Genomic DNA, 20,962 nt, shown 5'->3' with positions numbered 1-20,962 from the left:
CGAAACAAATAATTGTGAGTATAGATCTAACATGTTTAATAGATGTGTTACGAAGGATCCGGAAAAGTAATCTTATGGAATAATTTCATAGGTTAAGATTTCAGGAAAATTTGCAGCATGATTTGATTTGTTTCGACGTTGCGATAATAATCGTAATTCAGTTTACTCAGATAATCCTTACAGTAATCAACCTTCAAGTCTTTATGCAGATTCTTGTTCCTGAGAAATTAAAGGGCTCCGGCAATAAGACGAAGAATTTTATTTTTCAAAATCTGTAGCTTGTTAATTTGATTCTCCTCCCTCTCTCATAGTGTTTTTAGTCGCCAATCTCATGATACATCATCAATAGCGTACAACATATGTCAGCCAACCATCCCAGCGAAGCATAATGAATGCTAAGGAGAGACGCTACTTGGAAAGAGATATTATTTCAGGCAATGTCATTGAAAGAGAAGTATGCATCGATTCAGTAATAAGAAAAATGACCTTTATGGAAAATGCATTACTTTTATGGAGCCATGGATACAAATGGACAAGCCGTGAGACACATGCACTAACAGCACTTCACGGTAGGGTTGCATATAGTTCGTTGTGAATCGATGTGGATGTTTAAGGGGTTATCACATTTAGCGACATTAGACGAGACGTTTCCACGAAATTCTGGTAACACTGGTTTAAATGGGAGGGTTTTGAGAAGAACCAGCTCCTCTGGAAACGATGTCCCAGCTCCGCGGGATATATTGAAATATTGCCGAAAATTTTCGCTTGCAGCTGTGTTCTGCATAGACTTCAAATAATCAGACATAAGTTCTGTTTCTGAAGGATCACGGGAAATTTCCGTTATGGCTGTAGTTTGAGATCTTGGATGATCGAAATAGAAGCCGAATTTATAGAATATTTATAAAAAAGCCATATTTATGTGCTGTGTTTTTATAATATAACCGTCTAAGTCGTTTTAAACATGTTTATATACTAATTTCTTTTATAATTTCAGGTGGACAGTATTTTATGACATTCTTGTACTTTTGATGATTTGTTTATGACTTTTTCGTCGTTAAACGTTCGTCAAACTTGTTACATTTCATATTGATCCACAGCGTACCGTGTAGAACTATTATCATTGTTATAGAACATAAATTTTTAAGCGAAAATGTTTTTTAAATTTTGCTTATGTATTTACTTATGTGTATGAATACTCATTAAATTTGTATGCTACTGTTATTTTGTTATTAATGAAATACATTTAGATTATAAATGCAAGCATTTGTATATACATTCATTAATATACCTCTTATTTAATAAAATTACATCAACAACTTCTAAATCATCCTTCTCTGTCTGTCTGTCTATGTATACGTAAATATATAAATTGTTAGATGTGCATTTGCGTGCGTGTACGAACTTAAAAACGAAAGCTGCCACAAAGTGTTTTATAAGTCCCTTCTGATTCATATAACACCGTATTTTCCGGTGTATAAGACGCACTTTTTTCTTCGAAAATAGGTCTGAAAAACAGGGTATGTCTTATATGTCGATACTTATTGCTTCCATACGTCGTTTGTAAAGGGGTCAAAGCTTTGTAAGGATCTTAAGTTTTACTAACGTTTATTTTATTTTAAATCTTTACTATCACTTCTTACTTTCTACTTCCGACCAGAATTAAAAGCTTTAACTTATTTATGCAAATTTGTCTTGCGAACGCCAAGTACTTAAGCTGTGGCTTTTTGCCAAGCAAGAGAGAGGAAGGAGTGATTTGGAGCAGGACGCTTGCCATAACAGTTTTACTCGATTGCTGGTTGCCTTCAAGGTCAGAGGTTTAATACTCTTGATAATTTTAAACGTATCGTAGTGTTAACAGTTCTCTGTACTACATACGGCCTTTCTGTTAATATACGGCCAATCTTCAAGTAGACACTTGTTTATTAATCCAAAGTTAGTTTAGTTAGAATTTAGTTAATATTTTTATATTCTTACGTTCAGACCACAAGTGGTTGGTCTCTGTATTCCGAAGTCCGGAAATCATTGTAAAGGGAGAAAAATAAAGGGTTTCGTATACCCTTCCTGTGTATCTTGTCTACTTCCCACATTTATTGAACATAGCTTTAGTAAGCTCCCTGTTCCGAGTCAGGTCATTTAATGTTCCCCAAGCAAGTAAGGAGGAACACTGAACCTGATAGTGGGGCCCGACGAAGAAGAATAACCATGGCCGAGTTTCAAGAAGAACCTGTGCTGCCTGCAGAAGCGGCTCAGAATCCAGAAATGCCAGCTGCCGCCCTGGAAGGATTTGGTTACATCGTCCAGACCATTCGCGCATCGATGAAACCAGAAGCAACATTTAATGGAAACTCACCGGTAACCAGTTTTTGGGAAAATTGGAGGACCACTTCATGATGTATCCCGTGCATGAGTTCCAGAAAGTCACCTTAGCTACCAGCGCTTTGAGGGGCCAAGCGCTTAATTGGTTCAAATGTATAGGCAGAAGTCTCTTGGGTCAAGCGGGAAGCCCCACCTATACTTACGAAAATTTCAAGACTGCCCTAGTAAAAGCCTTCCCTGTCGTAAGGGATCGTGCAAAATTAGAAACGGAACTTTTCAGCATATACCAGAAACGAATTGAAAATCTCTCAAGCTTTATTTTAAGAAAAATTCACGTCTTCAAACTCTTGTATGGAAACCGTCCGGATCCTGAGATAATTCAAGTGATTTTGCCGAGGTTACTTCCCCAAGTACAAGTACAAGACTTTATTGAATTAAGGAATCCGACTACACTGGAAAAGTTATTTGAGCTAGCAATCCAGTTTGAAAGTAGAAGAACGGCGGACATTGAAAGAAGACGCCACTGTGAACAACGAAACCAATTTGGTGCGCCAAGACCACAGTAAAGTCAAGAACACGGCTACGGAAGCAAAGCGAATCAGTGGGCAAGGAAACCCGAGTATCCAAAAACAACCGGCGAACGTCGACAGTTCAATAGTAATCCAGGAAAAATGTCTGAAGGCCAGAGGAAAAAGAAGGAAAGCACGGAAAGGAAAAAACAAGATTTAAACTAAAACGGATTTCTGCTGACGGGAGGGTGCGGAAATCCGAAGACCAAGAAAATCCCTCTTCCTTCAAGTTAAATACAGTGATGGTGAAAAATTTGACTCTTCCAAAGATTGAAGTGTTGGTGAATAAGATCCCAGCCACCGCACTCCTGGATACAGGCGCGCAGTGTTCCTGTGTGGCAGAAGATTTTTTTAGGAAGTATTTTCGGATTATGCGGTAGGAGCGGTACTTTCGCAAAATCAGCAGCCCGTGGCATTTTTTAGTCGAACTTTAAATCAAACACAAAGAAATTATTCCGCGACCGAGAGAGATTCACTTGCAGTTTTGTTAGCAGTGCAAAAGTTCTGAGTCTATTTTGGAGGGGCGCCAATAACAGTGTATTCTGATCATGCGGTGGTAACTAGATTGTACTCAGGGAAAACTTATCCCCAAGGTTAATCGGCACTCAAGTTACAAGAGTATAATCTGGTAATCAAGCACACCCCCGGAAAAAGGAAACTGAATTTAGAAACATTTATGAGTATTTAAAGGATCCTGAAAATTTTAGTCACCAAGATATTGTGGCGATAAAAAATAGGGCGGCCCATTACGAACTAATAGATGGTCTATTATTTTATACAAAAACTACAAATTCCAACAACGAATTTCGACCTGTTATCCCAGCTAGTCTTAGATTAAATATCCTGCAGGAGTTACACGACTGCCCTTTACCTTCTCATGCTGGTATTCGAAAAACTATCCAACGCGTACGCGAAGCAGTCTATTTTCCTGAACTGCAAAAGTTAACAAGCGCGTATGCCCAGTCCTGCCCAACATGTCAAGCAGTTAATTATATTAATTTCCGCCCGGCCGGGTTTCTAAATAGCATTAAATCCGAATTTCCAAATGAAATAATTGGCATCGATTTATTGGGCCCTTTCCCAAAAAGTCAGTTAAATAAAAGTCGGTATCTCCTTGTTATGGTTGATCATTTTAGTAAGTGGACCGAAATTGTTCCCTTAAAACGAGCCTCCGCGAAATTAGTTACTGATTCTATTTTAAATAAATATATTTTAAAATACGGGGCGCCCCTAAAAGTTATATCGGATAATGGTCCTCAATTTGTAAGTAATATATTTGAAGACATGTGCCAAAAACTCGGCATACGTCATTTAAAAATGGTCCCGTGTCGGCCGCAATCAAATATAGCGGAACGGGTCAATAGAAATATAGTGAAAATTATCCGTAGTTATGTTAAAAATTTTCATAAAAGCTGGGATAACTATGTCAATGAATTTGCTTTCGCCCTTAGGACCGCAAAACATGATACAGCGGGAAAAACTCCTGCTGAGTTATTTTTAGGCAGAAAGATTATAACGCCGTTAGATAAACTATTTTATGTTCAACAAAGAGCCCCAGAATTTAAAATGGGTGATATAGAAAAATTAATTAAGGAAGCAAAAAAGAACACTGAAGTAGCACAGAGAAAACAGAAACTTTATTACGATTTGAAACGACGGGGAGTAACTTATAAAGTAGGAGATGAAGCATTAAAAATTAAGCATTCACTTTCTTCAGCATCAGAAGAAAAAACCGCCAAACTTTTTCCACGATTTGTAGGACCATATGTCATAGAAAAAATAACTCAGGCTGTAGTGGTGTTAAAAGCCAGGAATGGTGAAACATGCTCCGCAAACATTGACCAGATAAAACCATTCTATGACCGTAATAAAATGCAAATATTTAAAGATCTTTTGCAGGATCCGGCACGGCAGGCACTGCAGGCACAAGCTCCAGAGGTGGAACAACGACAATCACAAGGGCAAGCCATTAGGAGGCAGGAGCAATTGAAAAGAAAGTTTCCGCAATGGAAAATTGAAGGTAACAAGAAAAAGAAGCCGTTCCACCGACCAGAAAAGAGAGCGCACGACCACCCCCAGAATGAAGAAGGGAGAAGTACGACGATGCAAAGAGAGCCAGGAGAAATAACGGCAACTATAACCCGGCTCCCAAACGGAAGATCTCCCCATCGGACAGGAGTCTACGCAGCAAATGTCGACGAATTGCGGAAGGAACACCAGCTGCGGAGGCAAAGAAACAAGGAAAATTTGAACAGCCAGCAACGAGATCCAAGCAGGAACGAGAGAGAAGTGTCCCGGTTCCGCCAAGACCAGCTGCCATCAAACGGCCAAGACCACAGGCAGAGGTTTAAAAGAAGGTCTTCAAGGGTGACCGAACTGGAAGGAAAAGAAAGCTCATAGAGGAAGGACTGAAGGGCGAACCCGCACAAGAAGGAAGATAAACCAAACGCTAGTCTTTGCTACCTTCCAGGACTGGGCAGAAAAAAGAATGTCCGAATATCACAAAGATAAGTAAAACTTTATGTCACTTTGCAACCTTAAGTTAATCTTTCATTCTTACTGCAAGTGGCAGAATTCAAGACGTTTTTACCTCATGTGAGGTCTACCTTTATCGCCAAAAAGGCGAGAAATGAGTTGTTACCTATTTTGGTATTATGTTTTTCAATTACTCGCAAGTAAAACTAAAATTAATATATAATAGGAATGTGTAAATACTTGAATATTGTAAATGTTATTGTATAAATTTTATTTAAAACTTTTTGGCAAGAAAGAAGTTTTAGTCTGAAAGACTTTTTGAAATGTAGTATTTCAATGTAGAAAGAATTAGCACTTGCTTGGAAAAGAATAGAAGTTAACAATGTACTACTAATGTATGTTTTAAAATGCGTAAAATTAACGGCATGTTAAGATTTCTTATACAATGTGAACTGTTATGTTAAACGTTCAGAAATACTGTGATATGTTAAAAGTGAAAGTAATGCCAAAAATTTTTAACTTATTCGTGTGACTGTAAAAAGAGCCAAATTACTGTGAATATGTGTTAAAGGTTGAATGAATGTAGTTAGGCTCTCTGACGCTACACTTCAGAGTTAGCCACTATCAGAATAGTACCTCAGGGTTTAGAGATGAATATAAGGTGTGTTATGAGGTCTTGTTATGTTGAATTTTAACACGTTAGTGTTTTGATTGCAGGCGGTAGTGTTGAACACTTGTACATAAACACATTCGTGTTTGGTGTTTTCTTTTACAACACATGTCAGAGAGCACGGGGAGAGAATTAAATAACGTCATGAATGAAATAAGAATGTTAAGAGAAATATAAATATTCATGTTACTTGTCATTTAATTGTGTAACATTTCATTAAACTAGTTTTCCTTCCAGATCTCTGGAAGGAACCAGTTTTCAACTAAGAGCTCCTGTTTCGATGCAGTACAGATGAAAAGTAATTGTCCATGAAGTTGATAATGTAAAAAACGATTTTTTTTTAAATTCTAGTATCTAGTGAGAAATGTTTGTAAAAGATTGGTCTCGCGTTAGATTCTAGAGCTAAAAGTTTTCAACAAGGTCGTTTTAGACCTCAGTTTCAAACTAATTAACTCTGGCGGGAAGTATGTAAGGATCTTAAGTTTTACTAACGTTTATTTTATTTTAAATCTTTACTATCACTTCTTATTTTCTACTTCCGGCCAGAATTAAAAGCTTTAACTTATTTATGCAAATTTGTCTTGCGAACGCCAAGTACTTAAGTTGTGGCTTTTTGCCAAGCAAGAGAGAGAAAGGAGCTATTAGAAGCAGGCCGCTTGCCATAGTAGTTTTACTCGGTTGTTGGTTGCCTTCAAGGCCAGAGGTTTAATCCTCTTGATAATTTTAAACGTATCGTAGTGTTAGCAGTTCTATGTACTACATACGGCTTTTTGCTAATATACGGCCAATCTTGGAGTAGGTACTTGTTTGATTAATCCAAAGTTAAGTTTAGTTAGAGTTTAGTTAATATTTTTATATTCTTACGTTCAGACCACAAGTGGTTGGTCTCTGTATTCCGAAGTCCGGAAATCATTGTAAAGAGAGAAAAATAAAGGGTTTCGTATACCCTTCCTGTGTATCTTGTCTACTTCCCACATTTATTGAACATAGCTTTAGTAAGCTCCCTGTTCCGAGTCAGGTCATTTAATGTTCCCCAAGCAAGTAAGGAGGAACACTGAACCTGATAGCTTCATGGGATGCTTTGAAAACAGAGACATTAGCTAAATCATTTAAGAAGTGTGGCATTAGTAATGCACTGGATGGTACAAAGGACAATAAGTTGTATGAGGATTCAGATGCTGATTTAGAAGAGGTTTCACGTTCACTTCATTTAGCTCTGCAGATGAGTGCCTGGGTTTTGACGAAGAAGATTAAAAGGTGTTTTTTCCCAAGGTAGATTGGGTATTTGCATAAAGTATTACTTTATATTTAAAATACCGTTAATTCATTATAATGATAGTAATAAAGTTTTATCCTACAAAAAGGTGTACAAAAATGGGATGCGTCTCATACGTTGGCAAATACGGTAATCATGCAATTGACAGCAGTTGTATTCATCAGTTCTTTGTACATTTCTATTCATTAGTTCTTTCTACATTATTCTGGTTATGGATAATGTAGAAAACAGTAAAAACACAGTAAAAAATTACAGTAAAAAATAATTTCAGTAAAAAACAATTTACAATTGAAAAATAACTGATGAGCATAGACACTAAAGAGTGTACACTTTTCGTTTTTTGGATAATACATAATTATATGATACGTATGATTAACATGGTATAAAAGTAACTTGAGAATAACCGAGAGGATGTATAAATCAGCCATATAGATTTTTGGTTTTTATCATAAAAGTTCTGTTTTTTATGCTTTTATAATTATAATTTATGGACAGAACAGTATTTATGGCTCGTAAAGTTAGCCCAGGAAATGCTTTTGACATTTCACAAATTCTCCAGTGAGCCGGCGGCATTTCATGGGAGCTCAGGTATCAGAAAATAGCACGTATATATAATGTCTGATAAGCAAACTTACACAGATCCAGCATATATTTTAAATTGTTTGTCATATATGCTGAATTTGGCCATTCTGATGTAACTAGTTTATATAATCAGGGTTAAATAGACATATTCTAAACTAAATAACGTATAAATTAGTATAGAATACTGATACTAAAGAGTTACACTATTGAAATTAATTATATAATTTCCTCTTAAATATGACTTACATAATATGTACACGATTCATTAACAACCTTACTAACTATCACTAATATCTTTGCAGGGTTTATTCTAAGGTGCTCCCTTTAGGCAGATAAATCTCGAGTTCTTTGCCATAATTAATATAAACAAATCAACCACTTTTAATTTTTTCCTTTAGTTTTCAGAATCACTAGTGTCGAGATAAAAGTCACCAACTTAATTGTTGCAACCTAGCTATTATCTACCGTAATAACACACAAGTTTAAAATGTTAAAAAAGAAAATACTGAAATGCTTCCGTGAGCGATCCATACAGCACGAATTTTGAAAACAAAAGTCTCTTTCGCCAATCAAAGAGATAAACGATTTCTGTTTGGCCTTCAAGTCTATTTAGCAAGTGCAAATGGTAACTTGGCTACAAAGATTTCATGGCAATGGGGATTCTGAGAAATGTTTCTTTCGACGCGCTGCTCCACGTAGCTATAATAGATGTGATAGGGGTTTATTCGAAAGACAGTTCTGGAAACGCTCCCAGTGCATGCCTTTCTCGACTTATCCGTTTCCATCCACGAGCCCATAAACATAATGCATATTGGCCAATTCCTCATTCAAATTTCATTGAATCGATGCATCCTTCTCCTAAAACGTCTTCGCCTGAAATCATGCCGATTTTCGCTTCTCAATACTCCTGCAAACATCGCCCTCTAATGGTGGTTGGTCAAGGTTTCGGTCATATCTTACTCTGTAAGTGTTGTTCGTTATAGTCTGACAGAGCACCACACGAACTTTCTGAACGACCTTTTTGGGACACCCAGTACAGCACATTACCCTGAAACGAGGAATCGCCCACCTAGCTGACATATGTTTCAACTTTTTTGGTTGCGGGTATTGCTAAAGTTAGTTTATACTTCAATTAAAAAACTAATTTAGTTTAAGCTTGCAACACTTTCTTTTGGTTACAGGATGACTGCGAAATGCAATACTCTGCAGCGACTGTTTGTTCATATTTTTGAATACTCTTGAATGTTTCTGGATGGTTTTCCTCAGGAATTCCAATAACTTTTCGTGTGAATATTATAATTGCTAATCACTGTTTGAGAGATGAACTTCTGTGAACGAATTGTCGCTTGAAATGTAATGTTTTCGTATCGTTTATAATATTCCAGGTTAAGAATAATGATTTTCAAATTTATCTGATATGTTTTTATTTAAAACCATGGATGATTCCCTGATCCATGGGTTGCAAATCCGATGTAACATTCGACGAAAAACCCACCTGAAGTTATCCAGTACACATTACAAGATAACTTCGGGAAAAAGATACAAATTTAAATTTCTTTTCTGATAAAACGAATAATTTGGATTTGTTTATAATATTAAAGTTATACTCATCACTCAGATCAATTGATAATCGCCAACCATGAGTTATGAGCTTTCAGATGCCAATATAAGGTGTAAAACAAAAGTTGTTAAATCAATAACTATATCCAAAGGTAATAGAATTATTTAAATAGATTAAATTCATGATAAATTAAGAACAAATGCTATTAAAATTTATGTGTTCTTATTTTTTAAAGCATTAAAATTTCTCATTTATGTGCCTTTTAGAGCTTTGGACTTATCTTGTTTTTAAGAAAATGAATTCCATCAGTACACGCATTCGGATGGGGTGGGGTGGAATCGAGTTTGGAGAATTTTCGCAATCTTTGTTCCTAAATATTGAAAAATCCACTTGATCATAGCAGAAATTCAAGTAATTTTTTTTTTTCTAAAATAAAATATTAAAACTTTGAAAAATTAGGAAACATGTTCTAGTCAGTTGAAAAAAAAGTAATGAAATAAGAATTAAGCCTAAAATAATGTATTAAGACATCAAAAGCCGTATCAACAACCAGCTATTTTTCTTGAAAAGGCGTTTCTTGTGTAGGTTAAAATGGGAAACGTGATATTCAGAGACCATAAAATGCCGTATCGAACATAGTTTAGTTTAGCAGACCAGACGGAAGGCAGAAGGTCTTAGGAAGCGTTCTGGATTTCTGCAAGGTAATCAAAAAAGATTTTGCCGTTTCTGATATGTCATTGAAAGAGTGAATCCCAACATAAAAATAGTCACCAAACATGGCGATGAAATGGTTAGGATGGGAGTCCGGACAGTGACCAAGAGCATACAAGCGCGTTGCATCGGTACTTCAAACATAACTCACACAGCGACTGATTTAAATGGACGCGTCAAAATCTATGGTTCGGACTTGTTTGCTGTATGATTTTAAATTGGGCCTGTCAGCAGCAGAATCAAGTTGCAGAATTTGCCAGGCCTTTGGGGATGATGGCGGAACGAACGAACCGCTACTCAATGGTTCCAGAAATTCAGGTCAGGGGATAGGTGATGCACCACGCAGCGGTCGACCACAAGCGCTAGACGATGAGGCCCTGAGAGCAGCCGTAAATAGAGATAGTAGCGAAGCATATGGTGAGCTTGCTTCGAACGAACCGCTACTCAATGGTTCCAGAAGTTCAGGTCAGGGGATAGGTGATGCACCACGCAGCGGTCGACCACAAGCGCTAGACGATGAGGCCCTGAGAGCAGCCGTAAATAGAGATAGTAGCGAAGCATATGGTGAGCTTGCTTCGAACGAACCGCTACTCAATGGTTCCAGAAGTTCAGGTCAGGGGATAGGTGATGCACCACGCAGCGGTCGACCACAAGCGCTAGACGATGAGGCCCTGAGAGCACAACTCTGGAGAATAAAGTATCTCCGTAGATAGAGATAGTAGCGAAGCATATGGTGAGCTTGCTTCCCACTCCCAGGTATCTAATGAAATGATCAGACTCCATTTGCACAGCATAGGAAAGGCATACAAGCTGAGCAAATGGTTACCCCACTTGCTGGCCGTTGCAAACAAGCAACAACGTGTCGCTGCCTGTTTGTCATTGCTTACTCGGCACCGAAATGCATCCATATTTGATCGAGTACTCACTAGCGATGAAACGTGAGTCCAGTATGACACAACTAGGCGTTCTGGGCATTGGCTGTCACCATGGGACCCTGTGCCTCACACTGCGAGACCTTCTCTCCACCCACGCAAAATCATGCTCTGTATCTGGTGGACTAGTCGACAAGTGGTGCACTGTCTCCTGCCAGTGGACCAAATCATGAGGGCAGGCCTGTACTGCAGTAGTTGGAACGTGTGCATCAGGAACTCATGCATTAAAGAGCAGTATTAGTCAATCGTAAGGGTGTACTACTCCTCCATGACAATGCGAGGCCGCATGTGACTCGGGAGGCCAGGAAAACCATCCAGCGACTGGGCTGAGAGACACTACCCCATCCACCATACTCCCCAGACCTCGCGCCAACAGACTACTACCTTTTCGATGTCTAAAACAATCATCTTCGTGGGAATTCCCTCAACAACCGGCCAGACCTCGAAAAGGCCCTCACGGACTTCTTTGCCTCCAAGATTCCTGAATTTTACCGCGATGGCATCACACAGCTAGCCACTCGTTGGCAAAAGGCATTGAATGATGACTGTGATTATTTTGAGAATTAGGGGTGATTATTATTTGTTTTATGACTTTTTCTTTCTGACTGTCCAAAACGGCAAGAGCTTTTTTGGTTGCCTTGTACTTATCGTCAGATTCGAGTAGCCATTAAATTTAGTAACCCAGTTACCAGTAACTAAATTTAAAATAACATATTGAATAAATTTTTAATATTAAAAATAATTTTTTATCAAAATTTAAAAAGGATTTTCTTTAATAATTTCTTTCTTATTCTTCTTTTCTTTAATTTCATTTTTAAAAATTTAAAGACCAATGCCAACATAAAAAAAAAAAAATAAAAAATAAAAAAAGTATATTTCATCAAATTTTTTTAATCCTTTAAGTGGAAAAAAAACTTGTAATATAATAAAAACTAAAAAAAAATAATAATGCTAAAAAATTTACCGGTCTTTCTTGGAAAAAAAATAGTTAACTATTGTTTACTACTAAAGAATAAAAAAGTAGAAAAAGTTTCACTGGTTAGTGAAATTAACATTCTGAATAATAAATTTCGCTTGAAATCCGTAACTGCTTTCAAGTTTCATTAATTCAATGTAATTGAGAAACTTAAAAAAAATTATTAAGAAACTTAACAATAACTTAAATTTGTTAAGAAAATAATTATAAACTTGGCTGTTATTCTTTGGCTTCAAAGTAATTAATTCCTAGTCGAGCATAGTGATCTGAAATTTGAAAAATTATTTTTGACCCTTTATTATGTCTTTAGAGAAAGTAATTTAAAGCATCAAGTATAAATCTTCAGAAGAATCAAATTAGTTCTCTAGCACTTGACTAGTTAATTGTAATTCCTTCCTTCTTTTTAAATTAATGAAGCAAAAAAATATTCTCTCTTATTAGTAGTGAAATGTTCTTGTTTTTCTCCTCCCATCCTTTTTTTTCTAAAATTAAAACCGAGCTAAAAGAAATAGAATAGATATATTTAACCTTTGTTACCATGGAAATTATCGATTTAACTGAAGAATGTTTTAGGAAAGATGTTTAAAATTAGTGTGCGGAAATAACTTTTATACGTTGTTGTTGTTGCTTTATTCTCCAGAGTTGTGCTTTTATTCTTCAGTTAAAAAACTAGCTCAGTTACTTGCGTTCTTATTACAACCTTCAGATAATGATAGAGTAATTAAAGCTTTTTACTCATACACAGTACTGTTGTAAGGTATGAAGCTAACCAGGTAAGCTAATCAGCTAACCAGGAAGTTGTAAGCTCACCAGCAAGAAATGAACAATTTGTTAAGAAAATAGGCACAATAAATAATACTCATAGCACAATAACGGTTAGAAACAGCACATGAAGCACGCTGATATTGACCAATCCTCCTTAACACATGAAATAAACCTATAGTTCTTCAAATCACTCTCAGGGTAAATCCTATCTCGTAGTTCATCTGACAGCTAACGTCCCAATCCCATTATGTTTCGGCTACGCGGGATTGACGTCGAAAGGAACAATTCTCAGAACCTGCACAATTACGGGAAACACACGTAGCTAGGTTACCATTTTTTACTACAAAGACTTGAACTCCAAATAGCAATCGATTATCGCTCAAATTGGGATCACGTGAATGATGGCCTCTGTAAAAAACTCAGTCTTAGATTTCAAATTAGACACAGCCGAGAAGACCGCATGAACTTTTGCATCAAAGTTTCAAAAATGTTGACCCACAGGACATACAGTGAAAATTATTTACAACATATCTTCACCAGCAGCATTATTCTTTTTAGAGCCATCGTAAATACACGTATCCATTCTGGTTCAGAAAAGTTAATGTGCAGTTGTGACAAGGCATTTGTTTTTAGAATAGTATCCAGTATGTCTTTTCTTATTTTCCTTCTGTTTCAAATTACAGGTATTTCCAAAAACTCCAGCAGGTCAACAAGTATATTAGAGTTTTCAACAAGAATATTTTGGTTTAAATCATTCAGGCTTTTACACATCTCGACTGGAGAAATAGGAGTTCTGAGGATGCCCACTTGTCTGTTTTGCATCACATTTCCTCCCCGAGATGCTTTCAGTCCTGCAATTGAATAAACTGCCTACTTCTTTATCTCTAAGGCAACCGGATGGTTTGAAGATGGGATTGTAAAGCTACTATCGGAGTTGACACTACTGCTCCTGTGACTGGCTCTCCCCGGTCACAGGAGAGAGTCAATTTGGTCTGTGCAGCCGAAACCAAAATTTTACTGTCATATTTAAGAAATGGTTTTATTATATATGTGATGTAAACAAAGATTTAGAGTGTCCTGGGTGCAGCACCATTTTGCAAAGACCAGTTTCAAGATAGGCAGTCGTTTTTTCGATTTTAATCACAATGTGTCTGATATGCTTCGAAACATTTAACTCACTGTCCATTATAACCCTGAGGTATTTTGCCCTGCTACTTATATTTAGTTTCGAGCTATTCAGATACAAATCAAAGTCAGTCCAAAAGTAAAATATTGTTACATATATTTTGATATATTGATGAATATGTGATTGTCCATGGCCTAAGACGGAAGAGTCTTCAGAAGTTAATTCACATTACTCTCAAGTTGCTGTTTGTGTTTTTGATTAGTTTTGACAGTTACTAGTTTCCGTCCATATAGTTGGGTCATCAGCAAGCATGCTTATTTTGGTATCCCCAATCTCTTTCAATTTCTTGATGCAATGATTGACATCAACATTGAAGACTATGGGGCTACTCACTGAACCCCGTGGAAGGCGATTTTAGACTGCCTGTATTTGGACTCTATATAGTTCCAAATAATCGTAACTCTCCTCTGGGTTAGAAATCATCCAATCCAATCCACCATTTTCCCTTCTCAGAAACTGTCTTTTCAATAACAGGATGAATCAGGTGATGGACGGTAGCGGATATATTAGTACAATTTTAAACAGAAGATGAATCGGTATTAAGCTAGTCGAACTGCCAGTGTTCAGCGATCTTGCCAATCAGCTTTGAATGGGTAAACATATTAAGGATACAAATCAGCGATCTTGCCAATCAGCTTTGAGTGGGTAAACATATTAAGGATACAAATCAGCGATCTTGCCAATCAGCTTTGAGTGGGTAAACATATTAAGGATACAAAATCTGAAATTTTCGCGAAATCTCAGAAAATTTGGTAAGATTTGCAAAATACTGCCTGAATTATACCTGTAGCTATTAATGAACAGATTATAATTTTAGATAAATTTTTATTATATTTGAAGATTTTCTAAAGCATTAACAATGTAATAAATGAAAGGTATTTTAGAATGACCAGGCATCCGGGCGCAACATCACCAACAATTTAGTAGCGTTTTTTGGCGATAAATATATTTTCGATATACGCAGAGCGATTAAAAAAGGTTTTGCAATTTGCGGGGGGAGGATATGTTTCGAAATCATATCGAACAGATTTTTGTTCTTTTCAACTTGTTTCTGCCCTCATAAAAGCGCTGCGAAATAAGAAGAGGGAGGTGAGATAATATGTTGATGAATATAAATTCACTCCCTTCCTTAGAAACGCAAATATTTTGTCTCCTTACTTAGAACTAGATTTGATGCTGAAACTGATGTTGATATAGCAACAGGAAATTGAGCTCAAATTCCCCTTTAATGTCGTAGCTCTGTCTGAGTGAACATTTATTTTCTCCTCTTATTTCAATTTTTCTGCTGCAAATGTGGCTTTGAAAATTCTTCCAAAAATGACTTTAGGGCAGGTTCGCTCTTGCCGTGTCATGCTAAAAATTTCAATTTTTTTTCAAATATGTAACTGGTTTTGCTAAAGTTCTTTCTAAAAGGCATATTATATTTATTTCTACTTTAAATAAACTCACATTCCATTTTCTTAAAAATATTCTGCTCACTAAACTTTTTCTAATTACTGCAAAAGAGCTCAAACATTCCTCCATTTGTGAGAACATTAGCTTCTTTATTGCCTTAGTCGTAGTTTTTAAACAATATTCAGTCATATTTTCAACATTTCACAATGCGCTTTTTTATTCAGGGAATGAGTGTCAGAAACGAAGATTTTCGGAACTTATCATTAGGGATCAGTCGTTCTCTTCAGTGTGTTATGGCGCACTTGAAAAGCCAAAAGAACGGGGGAATTAAATATAAACGAGATTAAAAAAATTGCTATTTAAATACGAGGGTCATTCTGAAATTTTTGAGATACACATGAGTTTTTAATACACTTACGAAATTTTAGGAGACTATTATATATGTGCTGGATTATGCTGCAGGAGATATGTATTGCTATATAATTTTCCAGTGGTTAAATGCCTCAAGCTATTCATTTATAACTTCATTAATCTCATCTTCAGAATGAAAACGTTGTCCACATATATTCTTTTTTAGATTATAAAATAGCAAAAGGTCACAAACAGCTAGATCAGGTGAATAAGATGGATATTCTTTCACTCGGATATGTTTTTGTTCAAGAAACTCAACTGATGTCAATCTCGCTGAATGCGAGGATGCATTGTCATAGTGAAGCATGAGTCCTCTAATAGTCACTTGAGAGCTTCTGGAAGATACATAATTGTGTGCCAGATAGCTATGCACACAATTATTATTATACTTAACGTGAAAACATTCCAGCCCATACGGGGTTTAAAGGAAAAAATTCAGCAGATGAGATTGGGAAAAGCGCAGCTAACAGCCCCATGTGAGAGGTACTAATGTATCCCTTCCAAACTCATATATGAAAAAAAAAAAAAAAAAAAAAAAAAAAAAAAAACCCACTCTAAAGCGCGAATTAATGAAACAATGGCAAAACTACTGGGAGTCGAGCACCATAGGCTGAAGATTGCATAATTTTTATCAAAACGTAAACCAGAATTTAAATAGCGGCCCTTCGCAACTCACACAGTGTCTGACAGGTCCTTAGGCCAAATCTTCACAGAGTTGGCCCAAGAGACAGCGACCAATGTATTTGTGGCTATACTGGTGACCCAGATCACTGTTTGTATGATTGTCCGCTCACAGCGAATTCGCATTTGAAAAGACCCACTGTAGTCAATGTGTCGGCATGCATAAAAAAAATATAATAATAATAATAATAATAATAAAACAAGAATAAATATGCGCTCAGCCGCATTAGAGACTGTACTAACACTGCTAAGGGTATCGCTGACGGCCTGGAGTGATTCCTGATAACCTTTCCGAAAGCTTTCTCCGACACCTTCCCGTCAGCAACTCGGTCTATACATATATTAAATTTACTTAATTTAATTATGTCTTGTTTTTCGTTGTTTATTTTGTTTTGTTTTTTAACAGTGTTTACTATTATGATTAATGCAGCACTCATTTAATGTATTTCGTGATTTGTGATCTATTTGTTCAGCTTTCATGTTTACATCTGTACCTGTGTCTATACTCTGTCCTAGGTATACTTGTATTTGTATGCCTATCATATACCACAACAGTGAAACCTAACTAAAATAGATATTGAATAAGCAGAAGTACGTAACATGTTACCAATTTGCAAAACTCTTGGTAATGTAGCATCTACAGCATCATTTTTTATGTATTTAATATGTATTGCTATGTAATTTTCTGTAACTGTAAAGCCATTTGCTTATAGAGTATGCTGTTCTTTAATATACGCTAATTTAAGCAGATTTGGAGAAATTTATCGCTTTTTCAGGAAAGAACAAAAAAGTCCTTTGAAGACCCATTTTTATTAAATCAGAGCTGGAGCATAAATGTACGTCTCGCGAATTAATTTAGAAGTCAACAAAAATCAGCATTATATTTGTAAATTTTCACAAGATTAGTTTCGATGGCTTTACGGAACCATCATCCTCAGTTGCCGAAGAGCAAATGGACGAGATAAGATATAGCGATTAGATAAGATAAGATAAGAAAAGAATGGCTGCACAGGAGTTAAGCTACTGGCGCCATCTATTGATGAAACGAGAACTAAAACATAATTTCCTTATAGGCTGAAGGCAAAGATGGATTGGAATTAGGGTCGTTAACTAGAGCAGAAAGATTTTTTTACTGAAAATCTCTAGAAAATCTAATTCACCAATGGAAGATAATTTGACTAACCGCTTGGTGGATGAAATTTAAGTATTTTCAAATTCAATATTAAAAAGTGAGTATAGTAGCCAAAAGACTATACAATTGATTTAATCTGAAGTAGGCTCGAATCTTCTCACCGCCGTAACAATTTAATTGTTGGCAATTATAATGCAAAGAACAAGTCTGCAATCTTATAGGAGCTAGTGAAACCTGGTAACGTGGCCTCAAGAGACAGAAACATGCTCTAACTTACAATGGATACGGAGACGGATTATGAAATTGCTTATGTGACCACAGAAGAGGCCATAATAAGCTAGATATCTGTCTAAATAATCCAATCCAAAGCCCTTGACTTAATACTCTGAAACTAAATTTGCATTCTGATAGGAAGACTGAAGGGAGCAGTGACAGTAAAGATCTAAATCTTAACATGAATCGTTATGTAAAACTATAATAATCTTACATGCTTACAGAGCCTTCCATTTCGTCTAATGAAAATCTTTTGTTTTCCTACTGCTTCTTTAAAAGTGCAAAGAAATGGTAGATTGAAGAGGCTGAAGTTCGGACTGTAGGGATTATGTTCGAGAAATGTCAAGAGAAATTGCTCTAAATTTTGTGTTAAACTTCCTGTACGCGTTGTTCTGAAGAAGAGGCACATTGCGCATCGAAATGGAATGTCTTCTGAACGGACGCTCTACCTTAATAATTTCCAAAATTTCACAGTATTATACTCTTTAACTCTAGATATTTCATAAAATATTAAACATGCACGGAAAAGTAGTGATAAAGAGAACTTTGCCTGAGGATAATAGAGTTTCTGCTTTCATAGAGCGATTTCATTTTTTACGCGGCATTCCATACTGGCTCATATGGGTGAGTAACCGTACACCCGACGTTTATTACACGTTTATATTTATGCATCAAAATTTAATCTTCTTCTGCTTAATAATTCAGATGTCTGAAATATTGATTCAAGTATTTTTGACAAACTTCTTTTCCCATAACCCGAATTTAAAATTCGAGGCACCCACCTTGCTATGATTTTAAGAAATTGCTGCGTATTTTGAATGCTGAATTCTGCGGTTTCATAACTTAAGCCTGTTTTGGCATTAATTTAGTGAACTTTTATTCCTTGGTCATCATTAATAAGGTTTCACATTTGTTGAATGTTTTTCTGTGTCATTTTTACTTGGCGTCCGAAGAGTATTAGTCAAAATTCCAATTTTTCACGGCTATTTTGACACAGCTCTGACAAGTTTCATACATGACATATCGGTGCAGCGTCATTACCAAGCTGTATATTTAATCTGTATAAGGTTTTCAATACATTTGACATTAACATTAGAGAAAAATTAAATAATTATATATTGTACAATTGCACTCGATACTCTTTGCTTTCTGTTAACGCAAGCGACTCAATAAATGAACGCAATGAAGACTACAAAAATGCAAACGATTTTTCACAAGTGTTAACGATTTGGCTTGGTTGCCATGGTAACAAGTATAAAAAATCCCTTGCTAATATTAAAAATTCTCTTGTATTTGATTCACCCACGTTGTTTCTATGTAACACCTACATAAAACAAGATACACCACTCTTAATTACTTCCTGAAGCAAAAGAGAATTTCATACCAGAAAATGGTAAAACAGTTTTTGTGATCTTTCGTAAACTTTTCATTGTGAAACTTGGATCATTTTACAGAACGCAATGATTGGCTTGGGCCTCATTGTCTGATTCAAAATTATACCTCTTATATTTCTCGGAAACAGAACATGCTTTAAGTTTATTACCGCTGCACTTTAATACTTCAGAAATATAACATTGATTCTTACACTTTTCTTATAGCTATACTTTGTGTATGGTTGTAGTAAAACTCTTGAATAGCAGTCATTAAAGTTGCAACACCTTCAATTTCAGGTTTTAAATTACAGCTTTTTGATTTATTAGTATTTATATTTTTAAGCATTAATTACTGCTTCCATGCATTCTTATTCAATAAGCTTTAGTGAAGCTTCCAAAGCAGTATAATTGAACGTTTACGTATTTTACGGCTGACTTAACTGATCTAAAACACTTCGGAAATCTGAAACTGACTCTTGAAATTGTATCGGGTCAGTCCATAAGTTCGTGAGCATTAAGAGTATGCGTGGAATTCACTATGACGCATTTACTAAAAGAATACAATTTTGAACCTGTTGAAACTTGTCATCGTTTGACAAACATATTATTCAGTTCATCACCAACTTTCGTAAATATCGAACGCATTTTAGTACCCATAGAAGATGAATATAGGTAATCAGTACAAACATGCTGTGCTACATTTTTTTTATTTTCGTGTTCTGAATCTGCCAGGTTTGCAGCGATAAAAATTGATAGTGTACATGGTGAACACACTATTAGTGTAAGGACTTCCCAGAAATGGTTTAAAAAATTTAAAGTTAGAAAATGCAGCATGGATGATGAACCCCGTTCAGGAAGTTTTGAACTGTTAGAACCAAATCAAACGATTCATTCAGAAGTTTACAGTGAACAACTTTGTCGTCTAAACTCAGAATTGATCAAAAAACGCCCACGATTGGTGAATATAAAGAAAGTGTTGTTTCATCATGATAACGCTAGGCCGCATACGGCTCGAACAACGCTGCAAAAAATTAGTGAATTTAATTGGGAGCTTTATCCACATCCTGCTTATTTCCCAGATATTGCCCCAAGTTATTTAACCTTATTTCGTGCCTTGCAAAATTTTTTACTGGGAAAAAAATAAATTCTAAACAGGATGTATACAATGAACTTTCAATTTTTTTTTGCATAAAATCCATAGTCTTTCTACAGCAATTGCATCAAAAAATCTTCCTGTAAGATGGCGAAACATTGTAGATAATGGAGGAAAATATATAATTGATTAAAATGTTAAATTGTGTTTTTTTATATCATTTAAAAATTTACCAAAAATGCGCACGAATTTATGTACTGACCCAATATTAGAATAACCGCATTTGTGAATTAGCATTTTAATGTTTTTCTACTCTTTTTCTTTTTCCATTATATCAGGTGAAACAAACTTCACGTTTAAATATAAGAAAGTAAATAGGATGACTCAGCTAACTACTAAGAGAAATAATCGGAATTATGTAGCACCATCTTCATTTGTTAGTGTGCAGAGAAATAGCAACTAAAGGCAAATACATAAGCGAGCAAAATGCTTTTGTTATGAGATATTAAGAGAATGTACTAATGTTATAGAAAGTGTTAGAAACTGCCACAAAGAGCTGCAACACATGCTTGACATCATCCGCGC

Source organism: Stegodyphus dumicola, chromosome 3 (genome assembly GCF_044657685.1).
Source record: "Stegodyphus dumicola isolate Sdum_Otavi_A_Nest chromosome 3, ASM4465768v1".
Lineage (NCBI taxonomy): Eukaryota > Metazoa > Arthropoda > Arachnida > Araneae > Eresidae > Stegodyphus > Stegodyphus dumicola.
This window is presented reverse-complemented; position numbering follows the sequence as displayed.